Source organism: Pleurodeles waltl, chromosome 1_1, assembly GCF_031143425.1.
Source record: "Pleurodeles waltl isolate 20211129_DDA chromosome 1_1, aPleWal1.hap1.20221129, whole genome shotgun sequence".
NCBI classification, from domain to species: Eukaryota; Metazoa; Chordata; class Amphibia; order Caudata; family Salamandridae; genus Pleurodeles; species Pleurodeles waltl.
In genome coordinates this window covers 565,133,028-565,159,852 of record NC_090436.1, presented here as the reverse complement: position 1 = coordinate 565,159,852, position 26,825 = coordinate 565,133,028, and the positions used below count along the sequence as shown (strand labels likewise).

The 26,825-nt window shown below is 42.3% G+C and overlaps 1 protein-coding gene across 14 annotated transcripts in view; it reads right to left on the bottom strand.

Annotated features, from left to right (window-relative positions):
* PAM (peptidylglycine alpha-amidating monooxygenase) overlaps positions 1-14,808 on the bottom strand; it is a 1,007,326-nt gene extending 992,518 nt beyond the window's left edge. For 9 of the 14 annotated variants that reach the window (XM_069226060.1, XM_069226139.1, XM_069226077.1 and 6 more), the window contains exon 1: positions 14,603-14,799. The gene's annotated coding sequence lies outside the window, so the exon portion shown is untranslated. Of the gene's footprint in view, positions 1-14,602 lie in introns of all 14 variants that reach the window. The other 5 variants (XM_069226162.1, XM_069226148.1, XM_069226093.1 and 2 more) reach the window with 5 other exon arrangements.
* Between the last annotated feature and the right edge of the window lie 12,017 nt (positions 14,809-26,825).

The window sequence follows — 26,825 nt, the reverse complement described above, 5'->3', positions numbered from 1 at the left end:
GTTGGGAAGAAAGTTATTTTAGCCAGTCTTAACTTTTGATTTTGCTCCACCCCTTCTACTTATAACCCTTACCCCAATCATTAATGTCCTTGTTTTTTGATACTTCTATGGTTACTATGTCATATGTGGAACCTTCACATGCAAAACGTTCAACTCAAGAACCTAATTTGTTGCTGGTGCCATTAGTGATGATGAACAAGATCCTTTAGCAAAATAAAGTATGTTCAGAGCCCTCAATTATAAGAAGTGTTTTGATTATCAAGGAATAATTGTGATTTCAGTAGCCTGAATATGTATGCCCAATATGAAACTCCCTCCCTGTACATCAAATATATACAGGTCTCTTATTAAAGAATGGAAGGGCAGTGATGAAACTGATACCTCAATGAGCGGCAGAAGTTGACAGACTTGGATTTTCCACAAGCCCCAAACTTCAACATTGTTTTGGCTTGCACAGCATCCTCTTCATCACTGGCATCGGAGGCAGCGTTTTACTAGGTTCAATTTAGAAGAAAGTTGAATGGTAACTGTTAGAAATGGGGTCTTTGGTTGACAGTCAGGTTACCCCCTGTTCAAGCAAGGACCCTCACTCTAGTCAGGGTAAAAGAGAATCACCCTCAGCTAACCCCTGCTTACCCCCTTGGTAGCTTGGCAGAGCAGTAGGCTTAACTTCAGAGTTCTAGGTGTAAAGTATTTGTACCAACACACACAGTAACTTAATGAAAACACTACAAAATGACAACATCAGTTTAGAAAAAGAGGAAATATTTATCTAAACAAAACAAGACCAAAACGACAAAAATCCGACATACACAAGTCAAGTTATGAATTTTTAAAGATTCAACTCAAAAATAGTGCTTAGAAACACAAAATGCTTGGATGAGGTGTTAACACGGCGTAGTGACGGAGTCGTTCCCAACAAGACACCAGCGGCGCCGGACACGGAGTCGCGTAGACCCCCAAGTACAGTATCTTTGGTGAAGAGTGAAAACAAGTCGATGCGCGAAGTCGGGGATCGCGGAGTCAGTGCAAAATGTTGAATCGGTGCACTTCGAGCGGCGTCGGTCACAACGTGGTGCGGCGACTTCCACAGAGCCGCGGACTTCAGCGGGGCTGCAGTGGCATCGGGCCTGCGAAGATCGTCGCGTTCCAGCGAAGGTCACGGCGTTGGGTGCAGGCGGCGTCACCGGATTCAGCAGCGGCATTGGTCCGAAGTTGTCCGAAGTCGATTTCCTTGGATTTCCACCAGCTTTCCTTCCAAGGGCCCAGGATCTGGATAGGGCACCACTTGTCAGAGCAGGAGTCCCTCCAGAGACTCCAGGTGCTAGCAGAGAGAAGTCTTTGCTGTCCCTGAGACTTCAAACAACAGGAGGCAAGCTCTAAATCAAGCCCTTGGAGATTTCTTCACAAGATGGAAGGCACACAAAGTCCAGTCTTTGCCCTCTTACTCCGGCAGAAGCAGCACTGCAGGATAGCTCCACAAAGCACAGTCACAGGCAGGGCAGCACTTCTCCTCAGCTCTTCCCCAGGCAGAAGTGATCTAAAGTCTGTGGTTTTGGGTGCCCTTCTTATACCCAATTTCTGCTTTGAAGTAGGCCTACTTCAAAGCAAAGTCTCTAGTGAATGTGAAATCCTGCCTTGCCCAGGCCAGGCCCCAGACACTCACCAGGGGGTTGGAGACTGCATTGTGTGAGGGCAGGCACAGCCCTTTCAGGTGCGAGTGACCACTCCTCTCCTTCCTCCTAGCACAGATGGTTCATCAGGATATGCAGGCTACACCCCAGCTCCCTTTGTGTCATTGTCTAGTGTGAGGTGCAACCAGCCCAACTGTCAAACTGACCCAGACAGGGAATCCACAAACAGGCAGAGTCACAGAAATGGTATAAGCAAGAAAATGCTCACTTTCTAAAAGTGGCATTTTCAAACGCACAATCTTAAAATCAACTTTACTAAAAGATGTATTTTTAAATTGTGAGCTCAGAGACCCCAAACTCCCCATGTCCGTCCGCTCCCAAAGGGAATCTACACTTTAATCAGATTTAAAGGTAGCCCCCATGTTAACCTATGAGAGGGACAGGCCTTGCAACAGTGAAAAACGAATTTAGCAATTTTTTTTCACTGTCAGGACATATAAAACACATTATTATATGTCCTACCTTAACCATACACTGCACCTGCCCTTGGGGCTACCTAGGGCCTACCTTGGGGGTGTCTGACATGTAAGAAAAGGGAAGGTTTAGGCCTGGCAAGTGGGTACACTTGCCAAGTCGAATTTACAGGTAAAACTGCACACACAGACACTGCAATGGCAGGTCAGAGTCATGATTGCAGAGCTACTTATGTGGGTGGCACAACCAGTGCTGCAGGCCCACTAGTAGCATTTGATTTACAGGCCCTGGCACCTCTAGGGCACTTTACTAGGGACTTACTAGTAAATCAAATATGCCAATCATGGATAAACCAATCACATACACATTTTGTGAAGGAGCACTTGCAAATTAGCACTGGTTAGCAGTGGTAAAGTGCCCAGAGTAACAAAAACAGCAAAATCAGAGTCCAGCACACATCAACAACCTGGGGAACAGAGGCAAAAAGTTAAGGGAGACCACGCCAAGGATGAAAAGTCTAACAGTCACTAAAACATTCTTTTTAAACTTACATCTTTCAATCTGGGCTATTATATATTCTGCTTACACATTATAAACAACAATAATATATTTTTAAACAATTTTTTATACTTTACACGGAGAAACGTTCTCACAGTTACTAGGATCCATGGAATTACTTCCCTGTTTCTTATCTGATATAACTTTCAACCTCCTATGGTCTATGTGAAAAGACACCTATGCATGAAACTGTGAAAGTTCAAAGGACGTCAGTGGTTACTGATCAATCACGTTCGATTCTGGGAGCAAATGTTAGTCGGGTATGAATTAATTGATCCAATTCAGAAACCTGCAGAAGAAAGGAAAATTGTTAAACTTTTCTGCAGTGGGTTCAGGTTACAATCTTTTGCTCTGAAAAACCTACCTAATAGATCTCAAGACTCTCTGTCTCTTTTGAAGTTGAGTCAGAGGCAGGAGGCTGTGCTGACTGGAAAATCCTAGTCTCAATTACAGGAACAGCAGCAGTCTAATTCCCAACTACACAAGGGAAGTAAGGGGCAGACATAGATGTGTTACAATGAATTTGTCTGGTAGTTCAGGACAAGTGGGCCCCCAACATTGTAAAATAAAAAAACGGGTATTCTACAGAGTTCAGTTCTCCTCCTGAAGAACCATATTTCAGAAACTATTCTCACAAGATCCAGAAAAAGCTCAGGCTTAATAGAAAGGAATGGCTTCCTTGTTAGACCAACAGGCCATAGTCCTGTTCACCAAGAACAATGCAGCAAGGAGTTCTATTCAGGCCCCATCCCCCATCCTGTCCTCCAAACCAAAAAGGCATTATCAACCCGGCTTAGACTTGAAAGGACTGAACATATTTATAAGCCACATCGCTCTCAAGAAGTTGACAATACAGGCAGCAATTCCCTTAACAGCTCCAGGAGACTTTCTGGTACTTATTTCCATATAGCAATCCATCCGGAATTAAAACAGGCTTGCAGTGGGAACCTTCACTTCCAATTCAAAGTCCTCTCCTTCAGGCTTTCCTCTGCACCAAGAGCATTTACAGTGGTACTGCCACCAGTGGTACCATGTTGACATTTTGAGGGTATTCAATTGTTCCCTCACTTGGATGGCTGGAAAGCAACACATAGAGAGTGTGCAACTGCCTTACGGAATAGGGGTTCTTATTGAATTACAAAAAGACACCTCTGATTTGAGCCCAATATCTACAATGTATTGGAGAACTTTTCAGAATCAGACAGGCAACAGTTTTTCTTCTAAAAAAACAGATGTTTCTGTCCCCAAGAACACCTGCCCCATCCAGTGTTTGTCCCTTTTGCTTCAGCAACGGAATTATTAAGAATCTATGGTTTTACAGCAGCCATGACTGAGGTACTACCTTAAACTCGCTAATATCAAGCCTCTGATGATCTACTCAGTCTCTGGACTCCAACTTCTCGAAATGTAGATGTTCACATCCTGTGACTGCAGCAGTCTACGGTTCCCTAGCCTGGTGGCTAGTACCAGAACACTTGCAAAGAAGTGTCCCTCATACTCCTCCAAGCACAGCTATACTCATGGCAGTTGTATAGTACTCGAGAAGTGAGTGCAAGCTGTCATCTACTGGTTCAGCTGGCCCAGATGATATTTACCTGGGCAGAAAAGAATCAGTTTTCTTTCAAGACAGCTTTCATTCTTCGTCAAAAACACCAGGTGGCAGATCATTTCAGCAGGGTTTACCAGTGTTTCATTCTGGCCAGACAAAACTTTCAGATTATAACACAGCAGTTTGGGATCATTTGGCTAGGCCTACACAACCAAGGAAAACACTTGGCTTCCCTGTTCTCAAAAATGGAGAATGGATGATTTATTTTTATTGTGGCCTTGAGTTCTACTGTATGCTTCCCTCCTATTCCCCCACTCCCCAGGGTACTGAGGAAATTTCAGGAGGAGAGAGAGACTCTGACCTCACTCATGTTAATGTACAGCCTGGGCCTCTGTGCCTATACTAGATTAGAGTGAGGCTATGGCCAACAATAAAAAAAACACCAGATATTCATAGTTGGGCACTCACGACAGAGGAACACTACTGTATACCAGGGAGGAAACATTTCCATCCCAACAACTGGTACTTACACTGGGCCTTTATCTACACCTCAAAAGAATCTATTCAAATAAGTGGTTGAAATGAATTACCAGACCACCGCAGGTTTTTTTTTTTTTAAACTACAATGGACTGCATCATGTCTTTTTACAATGAAGAGTCATAAGAAGAAACAAGAAACTGACTGAAAGGGAATGTAGGTGCCCCCGTACAACATCTTCCCCAGCAGGCAATAATGACCTTTGGTCCATGTTCATATTTGATGGTGTCTCTCCACCACTGCCTTCGACCCTGCAACTGTGTGGTCCACTGTGACCCCCACTGTCTCAGCAGTAACACATGCCCAACGCATAATTAAATATAAATGAAGTGCCAAATTTAAACAAACTGGGCAACTTCAGCATTTGGTTTTGTTGACGTTTCTAAATTAGTATTAGCATGTTTTAATTGTACTGCCAGTTGCTAGGGGATTTCTGTGTACATCTTAAAATACTTTCAATTATGTGTAAAAATATGCAGTCTTGGTCCATTGCACAGCATTAGACTGCAGGCTTGCTTTACAGCATTGCGTTTTTTGGGGTTGAGCCTGTGAGTGCATGCATCTCGCATGCGAGTCCCTGTTGTGTTCAGTAAAGGGCTTAGAACCCACCTGTCGCTCACCATTTGTTGGTTTGCGTAGCACTCTTCTTTTCAGCCTCCTAATTCCTCAAGGCACGCCTAGCATCACTTTGGATTCTCTGTGTGGATCAGTGATCAAGCACTAATTGATTTCAACATAATTAGTGCCCGTCCGCAGCTCCCAACATGATTGAGGAACTATTTTGTTCCAACTTCCAGTGCCCCCCAAACAGAAGGCTTGTGACTGGCAAAAACTAGCCCAGCAGGACAAACAAAATTGCAAAGTTTTATTTTATAAATCTAACTTTCTTTTATTTTGTTAAGTCATCTTTTCTCAGTTTGCATTCATGTTTTTTTTTTTTGCTCGTATACGGTGTTGTCAAAAGATGACAATTAACTTGTTTGAAATATGTGAGACCTATTGCATTGCAAATGTTTGTTCTTTTGGAGTAATTTATTCTTACAATGCTAACTTTCACAGCATCTTTTATGCCTATGCCAGTGGGGATGTGCTTATGAATACTTGCGTTAGTACTCCTTTGTCAGGTGAATCCTCACAACTGCAGGTCTACTTAAATGTTTCACACGCTTCCCTACCTGTGTGCACCAGTTCTGCTTTTTTTTTTTATACCACATTATAGAGTTGCCAAGCCCGCAAAGAGCCCAGAAGAACCTGTCTACCGTTTTTAGCCACATGATAAGTTCAGTGGTATTTGTAGCTGGTGCTACTATTAAGTGCAAGCACTTTTATGAAGCGCACTACGTTTGGTTTCAAATGTAATTGATTAAAGTATTGATACAAAAAAGGAAACATGTAATGTTTAGAAAGATGTTTTAGCAATAGATCACCTTTAATTTGCAATTTCAATCAGCCTTGTGCTGCAGATTGTGTCTAGAGGGAAAGAATTGACATGGTAGGGGGCATAACATTACTAAGAAAAAAGAAGGCACAATTGACCATTTTCCCTCATTAAATCATGTGTTTTCATTTTGAGCGAGTGTTCCTGTTCACAGAACATCGAGATAAAAAGAACAAGCCAATGAAAGTTATTTATAAACTTTCTCCCACGGTGGCACTGAGAGCTCAAACAAATGTTTTAATAACAGCCCACAATGTTCAGAAGAAGGAAGTTTGACCGTCTCTTGGGGGCAAGGGAGATTCAACAACATCCTCTAAAATACTTCTGGTTTCAGAAATGTTGCTAAACAATTCATTTACAGCACAATCTACCACATATGGTGGCTTTTACACACTAGAGTGACAGACACCCTCTGAAGAAAACATAAGGAAATTAGTCAGTACTTCAAGGTCTGATGACCCGCAGCATGTCATGTACATGCCTGGAAGTGATTGTGTGTTACTGCCTCAGGACTGGGTGGGCTGAGGGGTCCTCAGCTCAAAAAGCTCTGATACGTGCCATGGAAATTTGGCACCCAGCTTCCTGGGGTTTCACTGTATCCACGGCTTCCAGTGCAACCAGGCTGGTTCTTCAGCTAATATAAGATGCATGCCACAAATCTCAGTAGGGTGCCCACCTTGGAACTGGAAGCAAATCTGCCTCAAGGAAATTAAGCACGAGCAGTTTTTCATTTTCTTGATCTCTGCTTCACTCATAAATGTAGCTACACATTTGCAGCCACTTGGTATGAACTGCCTCTGCCACTAACTCATGGCAGCAAAACACTCTGCCAATAACTCATGACACCAAACCACCCACCACATACAGCTCACGGCATCCCCATGCCCTTACATCCAAACACTAAAATGCTTTACACTCATTCATTTTTCACCTCATTACACAAGACACAGTGACCAAATACAAAAAGAACACAACTCTGGCCATCCTACATCGCACCTAAACACCTTCCACATAGGCCATACTACTAACCACCACCTTCCAATCAGCTACCAGGCCCTCTGAAAAATGAAACTTTACAAAAATAAATTAGGTTACAATATATTTAAATGCTGGAGTGAGGCGGGGGAACAGGGGAGGAGTGGGGCAGTGGAAAGCAATAGACAGAATGGAGGCTCAGAATAAAAATTAACTACTGAGGGGAAGGAAGGGAAGAGCAGCATACCTGGTAGAGAGCAACACGAAGCATGGATATTTGGCAGGGAGAGATGCTCATGAGGAAGGAGTAATATATGGGACTCTCATGGGGTGTTTAACGAAAAAGAAAAAAACGGTTACCAAAAATGAGCAGCGGAAGGATATAAGTCAACCAATCAAAAGGATGGTAAAGTGGATATGCTCTACGAGACGAGCAAAGAAAAGAATTGGAAGGAAAAGTAAGGAAAGCCACTTAATACAAAGCAAACAAATGTAAATAATAGCACTCTAAGCCCAATTTAAGCTCTTGGTTTAGCCCACAAAATGTCTATCTTATCCAGATAGCTCAAAGTTGTCTGGCAGGCAAGACCTAAAAATGACAATCATTGCTTTGAAGAGCATTGAGACTTACAATAACCAGGGCAGTGTTTGGGGTGCTAAAGAGCCAGTCATGAATAAAAGCTACTACCGCTGACTACTCCTAATTGAAGCACACAAACGCCATTTTAAAAAGATTGGGTACATGGGCATTCGACTTGTCCTTCTTTAAATACCTTTTAAAGTATAAGACAAAAAAACATTGCTTATATTTTAAGGATGCCTAGAATGCATGCAGGGCTGCTATATTTTTATTTTATAGTTTTTTTTTTTATATATATAGAAAGGAACATTCATTCAAAGCTATCAGTGTGTGCAACCTCTGCAGCCATCTAGAGGGGAAAAACAAGCAATGACAAAGCCAATAGGTTTCATGGGCAAGAGCTATTAGCTTTGTCAATTCGTATTTAAATGGCGGGTAGGGGCAATATCACCTGCATTCTTCCGCCAGAGATGGAGCTCTTGGCTTCCCATCACCGCAATGCACCCTGTGGAAACTGCTAAATCTAATAAAAACAAGCACAGAATGTGCAGAAAGAAACAACAGCTGTGAGTCAGTTTTAAAATTAGCTCCTTGTGATAGTTCATTCATTTTTCAAGGCTTTAATGTTGAATGGTGTCACCCACTGAATGACTCTGCAAGAGTTAGTAACCACTTCACAGCTTTCAACAAAGCAAAAGAGGGAAAAACAAGCAGCATTTGTTTTCAGTTTAGAGAAAAACAATCAGTATGCATCAAACTGAAAATGCCAAATTGGATACAAATCCAATGTTTCTGGGCCAACGAACATGCAGGTTAAAAATATACTCCAAGACATAATTAATGGAACCATATGCACTTTGTGCAAACCGAGCCACGGAAATTGATCATGACATCTTTTCACGAATTAAAGTCAAGTATAGATGTGTGGTATGCACCAGCAGATGACAGATCAGAGTTTACAGACTCATGACGTGTGAATATTTAAGGGTGTTTGTATAACTCACAACTTTCGAAAATCCACCAAATGAACAGATTATGACAGTTACATATTTAGTAAAGAGATGGGAGCATGTATGGGCCCTGGTGATGGTGACATGAGTACCATCAGGGAACAGTGGCAAAGTCCAAGCTTGGTGGCTGTTCACGCAAATTCTCAAAGACTATTTCCTCTCTAATTCCATGGCCACCTTTATTTGTGAAAAAGGTGCAATGACAATATAATTATGCCTGGAAACTGCCCCGAGGGCATCATTCTATTTTTAAGAGACGCTGGTGCAATTTCTCTAAGTTCTAAAAATGTGTCTATACACAGATTTTTTCACATTGAATAATGAAACAGCCTTACAAGGATAAAGATTTGAGTGACACTATTCTGTGCCTATTGGTAACTACCTGTACATGTTTTTGTGAATAACTTCAAATCTGTGAGTTTGTAGAGACGCACCAGCATTTTCGGTTTTCTCAACTCTAACTTGGTGGTAGAATCAGGGCCACAGTAGAGGTTTCACACCCTAGGTTTATGAGCATTTTGAAAATCATTTTCAGGGACAAATTGCCAATTTATAAATGTAGCATCTTAAAACCTAGGAGTCTCCAGATCAGGGGTCTCCAGCATTTTTGTAATAAGAACTACATCTGTACAATTCTGTATCATCCCAAGCTACCATTACTACTGTTGTAATAGTGGGCATATCAGAAAAGATAACATTATTGTCCACTCCATGCAAGATTGCCAGCAGTGACCGCCTTACTGACTCCTACAGTAACGTAAATATGTGTTCTCAATTAAGGATGCCTCAGAATGAGGCATACATAACAACCATGGCTGTAATGCACCTGGTACCAATGTAACATTTTTTGTATAAATTCTCTTAGAAGCCACATGATTTTTACAAAGTCAACCATTTTTCCTCAAACATCACCTATGAGTCCTGAAAATACACACATTTTCATCTTGAATACAAACTTTTCAATTTTTAAACATGTTAATTCAACCAAGCAAAAGCTTCTAATTAAATAGACTGGGCTGCACGTAGAAGAGCTACTTGCAAGTAGCGGGAGAGCTACTAGTAGCTCACTAGCTACTCACTGGAGCAGCCTGCTCCAGATATTTAATTTTATGAGGTCCCTTTCTCCCCCTCCAAACAGAAAAAAATGACAGCTCCCAAAATTAGACAGTAACAGAAAGCAAGACATTTGAGGTATTAGTGAAGAGTCAATTGTCAAATCTCAATCTGAATGGATTCTAACATATTTTCTCAAAATAAAGTATACAGTAATGTGACAATTACATATTTGAGACGAGTGACTGTTTAAAAGAAGGATGGGTGTGAAGTATCCAAAGATAACAAGACTACCAGTGGTGCTTGCCTGTTTTTTCCGTACGAAACTGGAACAAGGAGGGTGAGGGCTATTTTTTACACGAATATGCTCCCTTTCTAAAAACAAAATAATGGAAGAGCTGTGGGTTAACAGAATAGTGTTTATGCTTTACTGCTTGCCTTCCTTTCACTGCAGAGACAGCAAATCGCACCTTCCTTCACAAAAGTGCAGATCTTGAACCTTCCAAGTAAGTTAAACCAAAGCAATCCTAATAGATATGTATAAAGATGCAACATCATATGGCCAATAACACCCTTCACAATAAACAGATAGCCTCATCTACCAGTTTATATTCATCTAAAGCAAAGGTTGAGCCTCTTATACCGAGGCACGAGGTATTATTGATAGGCGAGGCTCCTGTGGCCAGGTAATGCCTCGCAACCCAATGCACTGCCTCACTTACCCATGTACTGCCACCATGTCTAACTTATAACCTCATATTCCCTGTTCCTGTCATCAGGTCCCTTGATACTGCCTTTTATGTCCAGGTACACCTTTGTACCATCATCGACAGCCACATATGAAAAGGTGCTGCTACGATATGGAAACACAAGGGTGATGAGTGGAATGCTGTAAGAAAGTCTTAGCCACTAACAATCACACAGCCCACTTTCCCAGCCATCTTTTTTTGCCTACTATGCCACTCCAGAGAGGGACCAGCCACAGAGAAACGACTGTTCCTATAGCCACCGTGCAGCCTAACCTGCCAAGCCAGGTCCCCTCTAGATGCAACCGGAGGTAACCCCAGACCAGTTTTGGCTTTATTAAACCCCATATATGAGGTGAAGCTTGAGTCCAGAGGAACAGCGAGCAGGAACCCATGAATGAATGTCCGTGTTGCACTTAGACACTGAGACACAGATATGATGGGGTGCAAAATGTGCTTCAGGTAGCTGACAACTATCAACACACTGGCTTGAGGCCTGAAATCAGCAGAAGAGTGTCTACGGTCTAAAATTCACTATACACTAATAAGAAAGTGGAAGCCAACAGAGAACTGCCTCTGGGCTGAAAACTACAGTCCTTCCAAAAGTCTCAGCCTCTGGCAGTCACGTATGCGGCTTTCCAGCGCAGGAAAAAACTCACATGCTCTGTTGCTGACACCATATTTTAAATGCATCTTCTTTTGACAGCATTAATCAACATCTGCACAGGAACAGTCATCACATGCCTGGTCCAGCCACACATCATCATGCCCTGCCATCCTGGGTCTAGCTACACCATCATAACCTCCGCAACAGGGTTATGCCTGTACAGTACTTTAGGCAGTTAAACACTTGCTGCCATGATCTGGGTACAACCTGCAACCCACAGGATGCAATCACAGTCTTAAGTCTGATGACATGCTGGGCAAATATAAAATCTTGTCGGAAGACCCAGAGCACTGTCAACCTGCAATACAAGTTTATATGTAAAACAAACATTATTAATACTATTATGCTGCTGAGTGCAGCATCATCAGGTAGGTTTAGCCATCATATGGCACAGTGCAGCAGCTGTAAGGGAAGGTGCAGCCTGATAGGCTTAACACAACCTTCTTATGCATGGACACATGCAGCACCCCATGTGCCTTGCACTTTGCACAGGAGGTAACAGTGGGGAGGCTCAGGAATGGAGCCTCGTAATGAAGGCTGCTTTCACTTCATCATTATTTTAATGTATTGGTCATGGCTGGTAGCTAAAGTTCACTGAAGTCATAGTTCTCAAGCACAGACAAAGACAATAAGTTCAATGTCTGAACGGAATGATACTGGATGTGCCAGTGTTTGTTTATACACTTGGGGAGTGCTCAGAAAAAAAGCATCAGATAAATAAATGCTAGAGAACAAAATGCTTTCTTTTCTGTAGCATCCGTTCTTCAACTGTTTCTGTCAGCGCTTCCTCAACAGTGCCAGTAAGCCATTTGCAGACTATGAAATAATCCCTCGTGCATTTTAATGGGGTGGTAGATCACACCTAAACAACCAATAGAAAAACAATGACCTCAAAGTACTCTTGTACGCTGAGCACAAGATGTGACTGACAATGTCACAAACCACTGGCTGAAGATTTCCAAGAAAACAAAGCCAAGGGATAAATGAAGTTGTCCCAAACCCTACTAAAGTAAGTAGAATATAATATGTTCGTCAGGAATGGTAATAGCACAATATAGGTCAAACGTAACATTTAAATTATATCCACTTCCGAGGAGGTAAAGGAAGAGGACACTTTTAGAAAACAAAAAACTAAAACCCTAAAAAGGAAGATTGTCTCAGTTACATCCAGAGGGTGCTAAGGGCCCATGCCTCTTGGTGTTACAACGTGTACGTGGAAAGAAAGTACATTCTGCATGCACCCTCTTCGTCCCTGTGAACGGGATGTGACAGGAAAGGTTTCTAGAGGCAGGATTAGGCACAGGCTCAGAAGATTTAGAGTGAGACAGACACATGGAAGGGACCCCTCTTTCCGTTGCAGCACTGAAAACACTAAATAGGACACTCCCCACGAGGACAGAGGAACAGTCTGGTGTTCAGAAAATCCAGTTATTCCCCCCAAGAAGTAACCCCCTGAGCGATAGTCTCAACTCATAGGTGTGCTCTGGACGTAGGTGTGGGTATTACGTAGGGACGTAGGGTATTAGTCGCTTTTTGTTGCACGTCCAGAGTGCAACAAAAAGCGACTAATACCCACGTGAGCACAATTTGCCATTCCAGACGCCTTAAACCAAAAGAAACAAAGTAACAGGTAGAGCCCGATTCATACAGACAATCACAGTTCATTCGGAATGTTTCAGTAAAGGATTTTCAGGCCTTATTGAAAAAATGAAACAAACTTTTTCTTGGACAACTCAATTCTTCTGTTGACAATAGGTTTAAAAATAATCGTATTGCAATGCTTACAAATCAAGTATTTCAAGAGAGACGGTTTAAAGAAGACACTGGAAGGATGCATCAGTAAACACCGGCTGCAATACAAAGTAACCGCTTAGTTTGAACTCGATACTGTTACGACACACGGACACCTACAAAGTGTATGAAGATGAGCTCTGGGCCGCGGGAAGGACTCCACAAGTTGGCGCGCTGGTACACACCGACAGCGTTCAGCCGCCAGCGCCTGGAAGGAGAGAAGTCACGCCGCTGCCTTTATTGTACGGTGGACGGGCAGGGCGGCACGCGCACACTCTGGGCGCGGCGTGGTTCACTTTACCGCTACTTTCAACCAAGTGCTCGGGGCTTTTAATGTCGCTCAACAGCAGCGCGCGCCTTCCGCAGTCCCAAACAAACCCAAACGCAGGCGCGAGCGGTGCACAGGTGCAGGGCCGGCTCCCTCGGAGGGGTGCTCGGCTGCAGGAAGGAAATGCGCGTGCGAGACGGCTTCGGTGTTGTGCGTGTGGCAGGGGTGACAGCAGGGACAGGCCAGTTTAGAACAGTAAGGAGAGCTCATAGTGAAAGGCATAAAAAACATGGTTAAGGGGTCACGGTAGTTGCTTAAGTCTGTGCTGATGGTCACAGCAGGAACAGGTCAGTCTTATGGTGTGATTCACAGCCGTGATAGGTCCTCCTAAGTGTGGGTGATACGTCAGTCCACGGTGAGGGTCGAAGAGGTGATAGATCAGTCTAAGGGTGCGGGGTAAGTCAGTATATGGCGAGGGGTGACAACAGAGGGGGGCCAGCTTTACATAAGGGTCCCGGCAAAGGATAACTTTGTGCAGAAAGGGAATGAGAACCAGAAACGAAAGGTAAATGTGAAGAGATGGGTTAGTCTATGGTGAGGGTCACAGCAGGGATAAGCCAGGCTATGATGAGCGACAGCCGCATAATTCGATCCACGATGATGGTCATAGCAAGGATAGGCCAATGTATGGTGGGAGACACAGCAGGGAGGAAACGTGAGGGGCCCCATTGCAGCGACAGTGAGGCGAGTGAGGACCCAGAGCCACCGAAGCTCACGCAGATACCCGATACCCAACAGATCACTGTAGGAATAGGCCAAACCAGCATGACCGGGAACCACAGTGTCGTGCCAGGGGAGGGTGGTTGGTTGTGGGGGTCTCAGCAGGGACAGGCCACAGTTATAGGTCACTGGAAGATGTGCAGTGACAGGGTAATGGAGGATGGTCGTGGTGATGGCGGTGGGTGTCACGAGCGCCAAAAGTCAATGCTGGGCCAGTGGAGAGTAATTGGGCGGGTCCCCCCTCCCCTCTGTCCAGTCACAGAGCTCTAGTAGCTCACAACAAGGATAAGTCTGTACACAACGAGAGAGGAGGACACAAGTCCATGAACGGTAGGCACTAAATGAGCAGAGGGTCCCAGCAGGGACTGCTCTGAGTAGGATGGTGAGGGGCACATCAGCAGAGGGTGGTCCGGTGTCGAGGCAGGGCAGGCAGTGGGTCAAGGGGTCACAGCAGTTTTAGGGTCACGAACAGCTGGTAGGGGCAGGCGGTCCCTGCAGTGACAGAGTCAGAGCTACGCTGATAGGCGGGCGCTGTGCTTACTTGTTCGAGGAAGTTGTCTGCAGTTGTCTGTCCGACCCCCGTGGGCAGAGAGGGGTGCACCCAGTGAGGTGCCACCTCAGGGCGTCATGGGGTGCAGGGGATCCCAGATTACAGTCCGAGGGGAGGAGGCGAGGGCTTCCCAGTGTCGTACCCAGACTCCGGCGGCCGCTTCCCGTCCGACGGCGGGGGAGGAGCCTGAGACCGTCAGTGATCCCGCCCACAGTGTCACAGCATGAAAGCCCGCCTCTTGCTCCGCCCACTCCCGCCCTTCACTCCCCTCCTCCTCCTGGTACCCTTAGAAGTATGTGCCCGGTCCACCCATCCTGCTAAGCAGGTATCCCGCGGATACAGCACCCATCTGACTGTCAGAGCAGTGAAACGAGCAGGAGTTCAACAGCACATAAAGGGTGGAGCCTCCCGAAACCAAGTGCCACGCGCCGTCCTCCTGGTGCTTGTCAGATGGTATTTCTTTAGCGATTTGTACCCTAGAAGAGGTCCGAAGCGCACCTCGCGTTTCAAAAAGAATGCAGCAACTACACTTAACATGTTAACGGTACCCGGGTGGGGATACCATGCAACACTTTATAGGCTGCACTTTGGATTTAGACAGACTCTTTGTAACACAAATGCTGAGGTCTGGCTTTAGCCAAGCCCTGTAGATTTTATTAAAGTTATACATGAGGTAAAGTACCCCTTGCCATAAATTAGAAGTATATTGCAAGTCACGGAGGAGTTCAGTGACCCTACAGAAGACAAAGGTCCAGCTCCTTTGTAAGGTCATCGAACTTCAAGGTGACTTGCCATATCCATCACATATTTAGTGGGGGGTAATTTATTCCATAGAATACCTAGCCATACCTACACCCTTCCCATAAACTTGTTTAATTTTTGGTGTTTTGCTCTTTCATATAAAAAAGATGGGATATTTACAAACAGGAAGAATAAAAATAGAATCAATCTCGTGCAAAAATAAGTGCATTTTATAATTAGTTTAATACAAGGCACAGTAAAAAGTTGTAGCTCAGAATGGGTAGAAACACACTGATTCTGTCTTTCCTATAAAAACATAAAGTGTGAAAAAATAAACATGTTGCCATAAATATCTCCTTTCTACTGATAACTGTTCATCAAGAAAAAACTAGAGCAGGAAAAGGAAAACTTTGGTTTTAATTTCACTGTTTAAACTGCAGCTTTAATTATGCTCCATGTTCCTGCCTTTCCCCTTGGCTGCTGGCACCTGGCATTATAACTGTAATAAGTGATAACAGTTGATCAGCTACATAACTTCTATATTTCCGGTGAATAGAGACATCACCTGTCCTAAGGACACTAGAGACAAGCTTTCATAAAGGGATTGCAGGCTCACATGTATTATTTGAATAACATACATACAGAGGCTTTCAGCTGTCCTTTCATCCATTGGTCCTTTATTGTGTTATTCACATTTTTTACTCTGCCCACAACCTTGTTCTCTGCCAGCATTTTCATAGTGGGTTGCCCACCATGAAAAGCCTGAGGGAGAAGAAGTGCTGAGGGCCACAGGTGGTCCCCTGTGCTGCCCATGCTTTTTCCTCCATTGGTCTTTTATTGTGTCATTCACAGTTTCCTTCTGCCCACTGCAGCCATTGGCTATCTTCACTGTGAAAGATGGAATTCTGCTCTGTCACAAGGTATGGGCAGTGCAGGGGACCCCCTCCCCAGCACAGTCGGAATGCACAGTGTCTGTCTCTGGTGATGGTGATCAAACAATAAAGGAGCAATGGATGAAAAAGCGTGGGCAACCTGTGGCCCCCCAGCACTTGTTTTCCACCAGCCTTTTGATGGAGGGGAAACCACCATGAAAAGCCTGGCAGAAAACAAGGTTGTAATCAGCAGGGTGGTGCTGAGTTCAGCGCCACCCTGGTTGATTAATCAAGTGATAGCTTTATTTGTTTATGTTGGAGTTTTGTCATCTCGTTTCGCTCAGATAAATATTGGCTATTGTTTTAAACTGATGTTAAGTACTTTTGTGGTGTTTTCACTGTGTTGCTGTGTGTGTGTACAAATTCTGTACACATTGCCTCTGAGATAAGCCTAACAGCTTGTACCGAACTACCAAGGGGGTGAGCAGGGGTTAGCTTAGGTGTGTGACTTCCTCACCCCGACTACAGTGAGGATCCCTGCTTGGACAGAGTGCAAGCTGACTGCCAACCAGAGACCCCATTTGTTACAAATGCTGTCAGAGGGAAGACGCCACATGGTTTGAGAGAGAGCATGCTCTAAGTTAATAGAAGAATTTCTACACCAAACTAGGGTGAGTAGTATGTTTCCCTCTTCTAAGATCCGTGCCTCTGGGGCCACTATTAACACTGACACTGCCAAATGTGCTAAAAGCAGGGAACAAAATGCAGAAGCTCACACAAAAAGCCAGTATCGCAGGAGCTGGCATTTCGTTCCCCTAGAGGTTGATTCTGAGAGGTACAGTACACAGCCATCCTTCGAAGTATGCTTACTTTGAGTATGTTCTACTATGTGCAATAGATCTGCCGCCCCAGTGTAACCCATATTACCTAAGCGTTCAGACTCTTTACAATACATGAGCATATATTTTCTTTATTTTTAAGTATTTACCTGCATTTTTCAACTGACATACAATTTGAAATTAATAACACATTTCCAAGGACACTATACATCCCCTTCTAAACATGAACAATGCATAAACATCCACCGTAACTTGTGAGATAGCAAAGTAAGCCAAGCACTTGCTGTGTATTTGTAACCTTTAGATCACAGGTTCAACTCACTGAGATATGATGAATGTAAACTTTTTAAAAGCAGGCATTTCTAGCCAAAACTTCTAAACACATCCTAACCTAAAGGACTATAAAATACATATATCAAAGGTATTCTATATAAGTAGACATGTTTAGTTGTGTTATTTGGGATGTCAGTGTAATGTGGGTTCCATATTTTGCTACAAATGGATAACCGGGAAAGGAAAACTATAAAAACAAATGAGTGCCATTTCTTCTGCATCACTTAACTCTATAACATATAGATTGGTAGATTTTTTTATCCCCACCTCAATGATTTAAATTCAGTTGCAGCTGGCAAGGATTTGAAGTTTCCACCTCAATCCTCTTGGGCAACTTGAGTTCAAAGTCTGCTTCTTGCAAAATTAACCTCTACCTTTGAGTCACTCTACTTTGTAGCTGTGTAGGAGGTTTAGTTATTTCTGAATATCCTGAGATAGTGCTCTGTTGGTGAATGTTTGGGAAGAGGGTGTGATGAGGCTTGAAAAGCATCACCACAAGTTGAATCAATTATAGATGTTCAGCATCTTTCAAAATGTTCACAGATTTCTGCTTATTTGGAAAGTGAGGCCAAAGCAAATGGAGCGATCCTCTTGGGCTACACAATAAAGTAGGGTGAGGATGCCAGGATTAGAACTTGAACCTTGTGGCTACCCGACCATCAGCAATTGCTTAGATACTAAATAATATTTCCTCTCTGAACAAAGAGGACTAAAATACCTTTCACAGTCCCTCACACCCTGCAGCCTGATCTGGACAGGCAAAAGATTGCAGTCTTCCTGCCCCTATAGTTATGAAACTGGAACCAAACACATATAGCCCCTACCAACTGTGCTCAGTTCTCTCAGTTTGCACTTCCCTCAGCGGTTAGATCTCTTTGTTTGGCCATTGGGCCTTGCAACTCTGGCCTCATTCAGGTTCGGGATATCTGCACAATCTTTATCACCTTTTAGTCCAGAGTCATTTTCTAAATGTTCACATTTTCCCACATAGGTGAAATGAGGCCCGAAGTAGGATATAAAGTGATTAGCTCATGATCATACAATTGTGTTGCCTCAAGTTTCCGCCATTAAAAACCAGGGCTGCATGTGTCTACAGGCGACATTACTTAACCACTAGCACACACTTCACTGCTGAGCACTCAAGCTACTCCCACTCACCAGGTCTTCATCTCAGAGTCACCCGGATGCCTGAGCAGACCCAGCAGCAGTGGCTAGTGATTTCTATTTTACTGGTCCTTTAACCATGGTAAAGCAAAAGTTCCCGTGACTTCATTCCTCTTGTCCCCTTGTGTGTGACTAAACCACTGGTGACAAAATGGATCAGTGGGTTTTATGCTCATCACTACCATTTGCAGTCATCTGCAGGTCCTGATTTTGAATCCTGGAAAGGCCAGTTGAACATTCCATCCTTTCAATTTTGGTAAAGTGATTGCCATTAAACCAGGTAACATCTGTGATTTTCAGGGATCAGAAACTGCATAAGGGTGTTAAAAGAACTACATAAAAACACACTATTTACACTGCCCACTATGCCAAGTCAGTACCTGAACCCCGCAGTTGGACCTGCATGGATAAGTTTAACCCAGGCACCCTCAAGTCAAAACACATTCTGAATTATCCCTCTCACAAGCATGCTGCCTTTGGCCATACAGTATTTCTGTGTCTGTCTCATTCTCAACACTGTGGTCAGTGGCCACTCAAGGTCTATGGTGTTGATGATGACCGGTGGGTGGGGGGGAGGAGGGAGGTGCTGTATGAGGAATCAGCTTACTTGTAAGTCATAACAAAACTGCTAAAAGGTACAAAGGAGGGCAGATCAAGCTCAGCTTTTATTTTACCACCTTTTACATCACTTTTTCAAAATATACTTTTCTGTTCATGTTTTGTAAATATAAATAATAGACACAGATCCAGAATGACAATTACAACAAAAAGAAAATAAAGCGAATATAATTCCTCAACACTGAACTCTACAGCTACAAATTAAAAAGTAAATTAAATATATCAAAACAATTAAAAGTAAATTGTAACCAATTTATAGTTTAAAAGTAAACCAAAGTAAAGAAAGCCAATAAGTATATTTAGCCTCTCATTACAAGTTTGGCGGTCCCACCACAGGACTGCCAAACTCATGGGGAGGACGCCACCGCCATGGCATCCCCCTGAGCGTATTACAATGTTCCAGCCAGGCTGACCAGCGGGAACATTGCAATACACGTTCCTGCTGATCAGTCCAATGGGAACCGTGCAAAATTTTTGGCAAAATGGAAAAGTCCACAAGCATCTCAGAAAAAAATGAAAGATCAAGTCAAAACACATTCCGAATTATCACTCTCACAAGCATGTTACCTTTCGTCATACAGCATTTTTGTCTCTGCCTTATTGTCAACACTGTGGTCAGTGGCTGCTCAAGGTCTCTGGTGGTGGTGATGACCACCGGGGGCCAGTAGTCACGTTATGAGGTCAGCAAAGTGTCTACTTGCTAGAAGTCAGATTAAAACCCAGCAGTACTAAGGAGGACACATCAAGTTTTAAGCCTTTATTTTAACACCTTTTTAATACTCTATGGTGCAATCAGAAAATTAAACCATCATCATAAAACACCATTTTTAAAAGTAACATTGTGTAAATAATCAAACTGCATGGATTGGGCTAGAGTAATGAGACAGTGTAAAAGTGCCCTTTTAAAGCATTGAAGATGCTAGAGTAAATATAAACCAGAAAGGGGTTCATAAAAAAGGAAAACTCACCATCAGAACTTGAGCCCTAGTAACACCTGTGATGTTGTGCACCTGCTTTGATCTTGTTGTTTGAAAATTTTCGGGCTGACACCACCACGCTCATTCTCTCAATGGGCCGTCACACCTCCTAACTATCTTTCTGACAAGTTTCTGTTTCTTGCGTGGCCTGAGTAGAGTAGCAGTAATGCACCCACCAGGGAAAGCTAGCCAGAGACACAAAAGAAGTTTTAAACTTGTTGGTACTTGTGAGGTAAGTGGTGCATTATTATATAGTGTGGTTGTTCAACCTCACAGTGGAATACGCGCATGTTACCAACTTGGGTCCAAATGGGTCATGTGCTAAACTGTAGCTCAACCTCAGGTAGCTGTGGCTTTGAACAGTCAGGCTTAAATAAAGGGACTAGTGTAAAACATTTAGAAGTACAAAAAAAAATGAAATAAGAAAGTCATACAACATGAAAGAAACACCAGTTTATAAAAATAGATCTGATTTTTATGAATTTTTAGAAACTAAAATGAACAAAATCCACCAGAGGTTTCTGGAGACATGAATTTTTAAGTAAATCATAAATCACATCTCTTCTCTCAAAAATGCGGAGACATTTGAAGAGTTATGTTTGGCTACTCTGGCCCACTTTGTGTGACCAATACCAGCAGAGGGAAGGTGACTGGGGTAATGAGGAACAATAAGAGAGTTAACTTGGTGCCAAAACATTCTCAGGTCCAATGCCAGGCTCTGTGGGCAAGCCACCACAGACTTTAACAGAGTGGCCCTGATGCAAGGGAAAGAAGATGTTAAAGATGTAAGATGCTGAGGATGCTGTGTGGTCAATGGGTGTCTTCCTAGGGCTACTGCTCAGTCTGCAGTCGAGGTGGGGCAACTTTGGCCACAGGGGTAGATGTCCTCCGAAGCCCTCTTTGGTCCAGCAAAAAGTTCAGTTGCATGGGACTACTGGTCTCCAGTCACTGCAAAATTAATGGTTCACTTTGGTGAAGCCTAGTGTCCATCTTGGGTGACCAAAATGCACTCCAATGACTTTTCCAGGTCCAGCAGACTCAGGTGTAACTTTTGAGTGTTAGGACTTGGTCCTCCGGGCTGCACATCAGTGGTCAGTGGCAATCAGGTGATTGTGGCTAATGAGTGGCCAGAACAGGCTTTTTCAGCTTTTGTGGCCCTGGTATTATAACATAAAGTCATCCACCTGACTCCTGGAGTTCACCTCTTATGTGTGGGGAACAGGAACAACCTTTCCATGAGCCAGGCAATGCTGACACAGTCCTCTCCTTGCTAGCCTAAGGATCAGCAGGTGCAGTCCAGCAGTTAGTGCAGTCTTTCTTGCCAGGTCACATGAACTGCTCTCTCTCTCCAGTCTAGATGTGGTCTGAAGTCTGGGTGCCAATGATGTCATATTTATACTCAGAAAATTCCCTTGAGGGATGGAGCAGTTACTAGCCGATGGGCTACAAGGGACCCTTCCTGCCTGATGGCAACTTCCTGCAATTTGTGGCATCTAGCTATCCCAGAGTGTACTATTCTGCTCACCCCAAGACAGCAAAACCCCTCTCTCAGAGTGTGGAGCTTGGTAGCCACCCTAGAGGTGTGCCTACCTGGGTAGTATACACCCATGGACAACCTGGTTTGGTAGCTGGCCTCCGTACTCTGTCCCTGACCCCACACATCTACCTCAATGAAAGAGTCCCTCTCATGTGTGGTCACCATTTGTGCTTCAAAAGCAGCATCCCCTTTGAAGCTTGCCTTTTAGGCTCACTTCCTCTGTGGCCTCCTGCCAGGGAGTGGTGACTCCTTTTCCAATTTGCAGGTCTCTAGTTTTCACAGTCCTGGGAACTATGGCAATGCCCCCCTCCAGCCTTCCCTGCAAAGCCCCTGCCTTACTGCTGCCCGACTTCTGGTTATTGTTTCACTGGAATGTTCTCACAGGAAGTACACGGACCCCCCTTCTCCCCTTGTCTGATAATTTTTTAATCCCGCTTATGCTCCCCACATCCTCCACCCCAATACACCAACTGCTTAGTAAGCTGACCTTGCACCAATGGTCAAAACTGAGATGTAGGGACTGGATAGAAACTTTAGAACATTCTCGTACTACTTCTCTCATCACTGAGCCTGCCCAGCAAAGAGATTCAATAAATGGAACTCTAACTCTTTGGACTGTCCTTAAAAATGCTGGCCAAAAGAAATTACCCTGGTGTTCTCCTCAGCTGTGGCACTTAAAAAAGGAGTGTAAGCAGCTGGAAAGGAAATGGAGGAAAACTTATGATGAAGCCTCTAAACTTGAATATAGGAAAGCGATTAGATTCTACCACATATAAATTAAATCTGCACAGGCAGCGTTTTATGCTACTAGAATAGAACAATCCTCCAACTCCTCTAAAGAGTTCTTTTTAATCTTTAAAGAAATGAATCTTGAACCACCTCATACTAATTTAACAGAAGCCTCTAAGGAACACAGTAATAATCTGGTGTATTTCTTTCAAAAGAAAATCCTTGATATCCAGGCAACCTTTACTAATAATTCCTCCCAAGAGGTCAAGCTGGCATCTCAGGATTAATTTTAATCTTCTCAGACCAACTCTCTCAGTCTTTCAGCGTCTGACTGGAGAACTAGTAGGAAACTACCTGTGCAATATAAAATCAGGATCCCCTCTGGACCCTGCCCCTCAATCTATACTAGCCTTAGGTGCAGATGTCATAGTGCCTGTCTTAACCAATGTTCTTAATGACTCATTTACAGCCAGTCAGTTAACGCAATTTTGGAAACATGCTGTTATCAAGCATTTACTAAAAAAATCTAGGCTGGATGCATTTCTACTTAGTAATTATAGACCTATTGCTCTTCTCCCTATAGCATCCAAAATTATTCAAAAACATGTCAATGAGCAAGTGACAGGCTTCCTTGAAGAACATAAGCTTCTTCATCCCACCCAAATGGGCTTCAGACCACAACATAGCACTGAAACTGCCCTTTTGGCCATGACAGAAGACACTTGTCAACGACTAGATGCAGGTGGATATGCAGCAATCATTTTACCAGATCTGAGCTCTGCATTTGACACAGTGGATCACAAGATTTTACTTAAAAAAATATCCCAAGCAGGATTTGAGGGTACTACTCTTAAATGGCTTTCCTCCTTTTTGGAGAAGAGGTCCTGTCAAGTCTTGGATAGGCCATTCCTTTCCAGTATTTTTTCCCTCACTTGTGGGGTTCCTCAAGGCTCCTCCCTGAGCCCGACTCTTTTTAATATTGAAATGTCCCCATTGGCAAAGACCGTGGAACCCTATGGTCTATCTGTAATATCCTATGCTGATGACACTCAGCTTGTCTTCTCCTTATCTACTAATGCCAACTCCAAACAGGCCTCTCTATCTTCATGTCTATTAGATGTTGCCCATTGGATGGCAGACAGCAAGCTTAAACTTAATGCTGAAAAAATTGAGGTAATGTTGGTCCAACCCCAGAAGGGCTAAAAGTCACCCCCGCAAAAGAAACCATAAAAAGTTTAGGCTTACAATGGAATGCCATTCCAAAAAACTCACCAACACCTGCTTCAATTTATTAAGAACCCTTAGGAATATTTTTAAGCTTCTTCCTTTTCCCGCCAAAAGACTGATTATTCAGGCCCTTATACTGTCACGTCTAGACTATGGGAATGTTCTGTTCCTGAGTTCTCCCACTTACGTATTAAAGAGATTGCAGGTAGTACAAAACGCAGCTGCCCGCTTACTCATGGACATTCCCAGACATCTTTCTACCAAGTCAGCTTTAGTATACCTTAACTGGCTTCCTATTCAACAATGGATTAACTTTAAAGTCATTTGTATCATGCTCTGAGCCCTTCATAATAAAGGTCCGGCTTTTCTCAGACAAATCATATCACCCTAAATCCCTCAGAGAACACCTAGATCCTCATCAGATGTTCTAATTAACACCTGTCATGTTAAGAAAGCAAGTTGGAGAGGCAGATCCTTTGCTTGTAGAGCACTCAATATATGGAATTCCCTCCTCCGACTAGACAACTGAACTCTGTTTTTGTGGAAAACTGAAGACTTTATTTTTCTCAGCATAGTCCCATTTTGGTTTCCTCCTGGTCCTGCATTAGCGCTGGGATAGCCATGCACTCTATAAATCCAGTAAAGTAAACTAAAACATCACAAGACAACACTACAGACCCTACAGGAAGGTAAAGTTAAGCTAACGACCTAATTCCCCTGATTTAGATTTACCAGGAATTCAGAAAGAGATCCTGGCAGGTGTAATCCCAATTATATATGTACAGAGAGCTCCTCGATGAGTAAAGTGTTACTGCATTCATAAATTCAACTTAATGGGTGGGGAAATGGGCTTTCAAAAATGTATCTAGCCATGGAAGTTTGGGAACAATCCACAAACTTGCTTGTGGGCATTCATAAACTCTTCTCATTCCCATTTCCACTCTGGAAATGGTAAAAATGTTTAATCCAGCCAAGGGCTGGCTTAAATCCCTTTCCATCAGGGAGTTGAACACCCCCAGATTTGCATGTGATGTAGAGGAAGGAGTTTCTTTATATAGAAAATATTTCAACAGGGAGAAAAATATACATTTGTATGGAGATCCTGTGTCCCCTATGCAGAGTTCTCCAGTATGGAGAAGTCTGCACAATGGCAATAGGATCCTGATGGGAAAATCTTATAGCTTTCCCAGGAATCTTCATGGAAACCTGCGACTGGCACAGCTTTCCATGTACATTCCTGTGGAATCCATAAAGCAGGAAATCCATACTTTCACATAGGTGTACATCTCTAAGAGTAGATTTTCTTCTAAGACAGAATATTAAGGAAAACAATATCCAACTGCATAAATAACACCCAAAAAAGTCAACAAACATAATATTGCGACCCAACACTTAAGGGCTAGCATTAAGACCAACTACAAAAATATCACAGTAAATAACATCTAAACTTACTTGATGTTGGCAACAACAATAAAGATACACCAACTATTGTAACCACATTAGGAGACCCAAAATACAACAGAAATATCGAAAACTAATTTATCAACTACAACAGTATTGCTTCTGTCAAAGATAACATATAATTAATTGAAATCAACTAGATTAACATTTCATAAAATGCTAAATATGAATACAGTAAAAATTATGATAATATTTTAAGTAAAATAATGACTAAAAATTGTGTAAATGTTATATTATTTATATGTAAGTAAAAATAAAACATTTTTATTATAACATTTCAATAATGAACATTTATAAAAGTGAGAAAAAATTATTTAAGCATTAAAATTACTTAAATTCAACATATTAAAAAAACAATACACGTAATAGGTTCTTATAAACATTAATGAGCATTTACCAAACAAGTACAAGATGAACAAAAATCAAACAGCAAGGAAATTACCAATGAAATGAAAGTTAAAAAGATCTACCAATGCAAACACTTACCTAATTAATAAAGATTAACAAAAAAGCCACACAAATGTGAAAGAAATTGCTTCTGAAAGCCCAACACTTCAACAAAGTGACACTGAACCGGATTGCTGACAGACAATAAAGGAAAACTCCACCTAAAAAAAAGAACAGCTTTTTTTTCTAAGCTAGTGAAATAAAAACATAGCTATATTACAGCATACCTCCAACAGTAACATACACAAAAAATTAGTATATGCCTTTCCATTCATGTATCATAAATACAGGTATTGGAAATGGATCCAGACTGAAAATTACAACAAAAAGAAATAAATAAAGTGAGCATAATTCTTAAACACCAAGCTAGAAAGCTACAAATTAAAAAGTAAAGTAAATATAACAAAATAATGAAAAGTAAGTTACACCCACATTTTAATTTAAAAGTGAACTAAAGTAAAGAAAGCAAAAAAAAGTGTATTTAATGATTAAACATGTAGCAATAAAACAAAAACAAATTTTCAACAGAAAATATCAAACAGCTATATCAATAATTTTGCTTAAATGAAAATCTCCACTAACACCTCGTTAAAGATAAAATAGCATCTAAGCAGTAAGTATAAACAATACAAAAATTAATACTTATTGAAATAATTATAATAAACATACTATGATAATTTAATAACTATATTATTATTTTAAAACACACAGATACAATGTCACAAAGAGCTACTAAATATGCCATATGGCATGAAGGAAAATTGCTATTAGACAATATTGGATATAGTTACTGCAAAGAAAGTACAAACAGTGATAAAATACTGTGCAAAATAAGTACTATTCACAGGACAACTACAAGAATGAAATAAAACAAGCAGAACCACCCCCAAACATTACTGAAATTGAAGTAAGAAATGTAATGCAAAACCTCAGGGAGGAAAGTGTGAGCTTACAAGAGCCTAAAGGAACAATAGCCAGACATGGACGGGCAACCAGAGAAAAACCCCTTGCTTCTTCAAGAAGACTCAAAATCATAATTGAAACAGACACAAATTAAACTTTTCTTTTATAATACAGCCCCAATACTGAAATGAGAATAATTATATATGCAAGGAACAATAATCTACTAACATTAACCAAAAACAACACGTAGATGGCAATTTCTAATCATGTCCTCCACCATTCACACAATCCATGGAGAATACCACAAAACAAACATACCATTGGTCTATGAACCTTTACCAAACAAAGTGCAACATACCACAACCT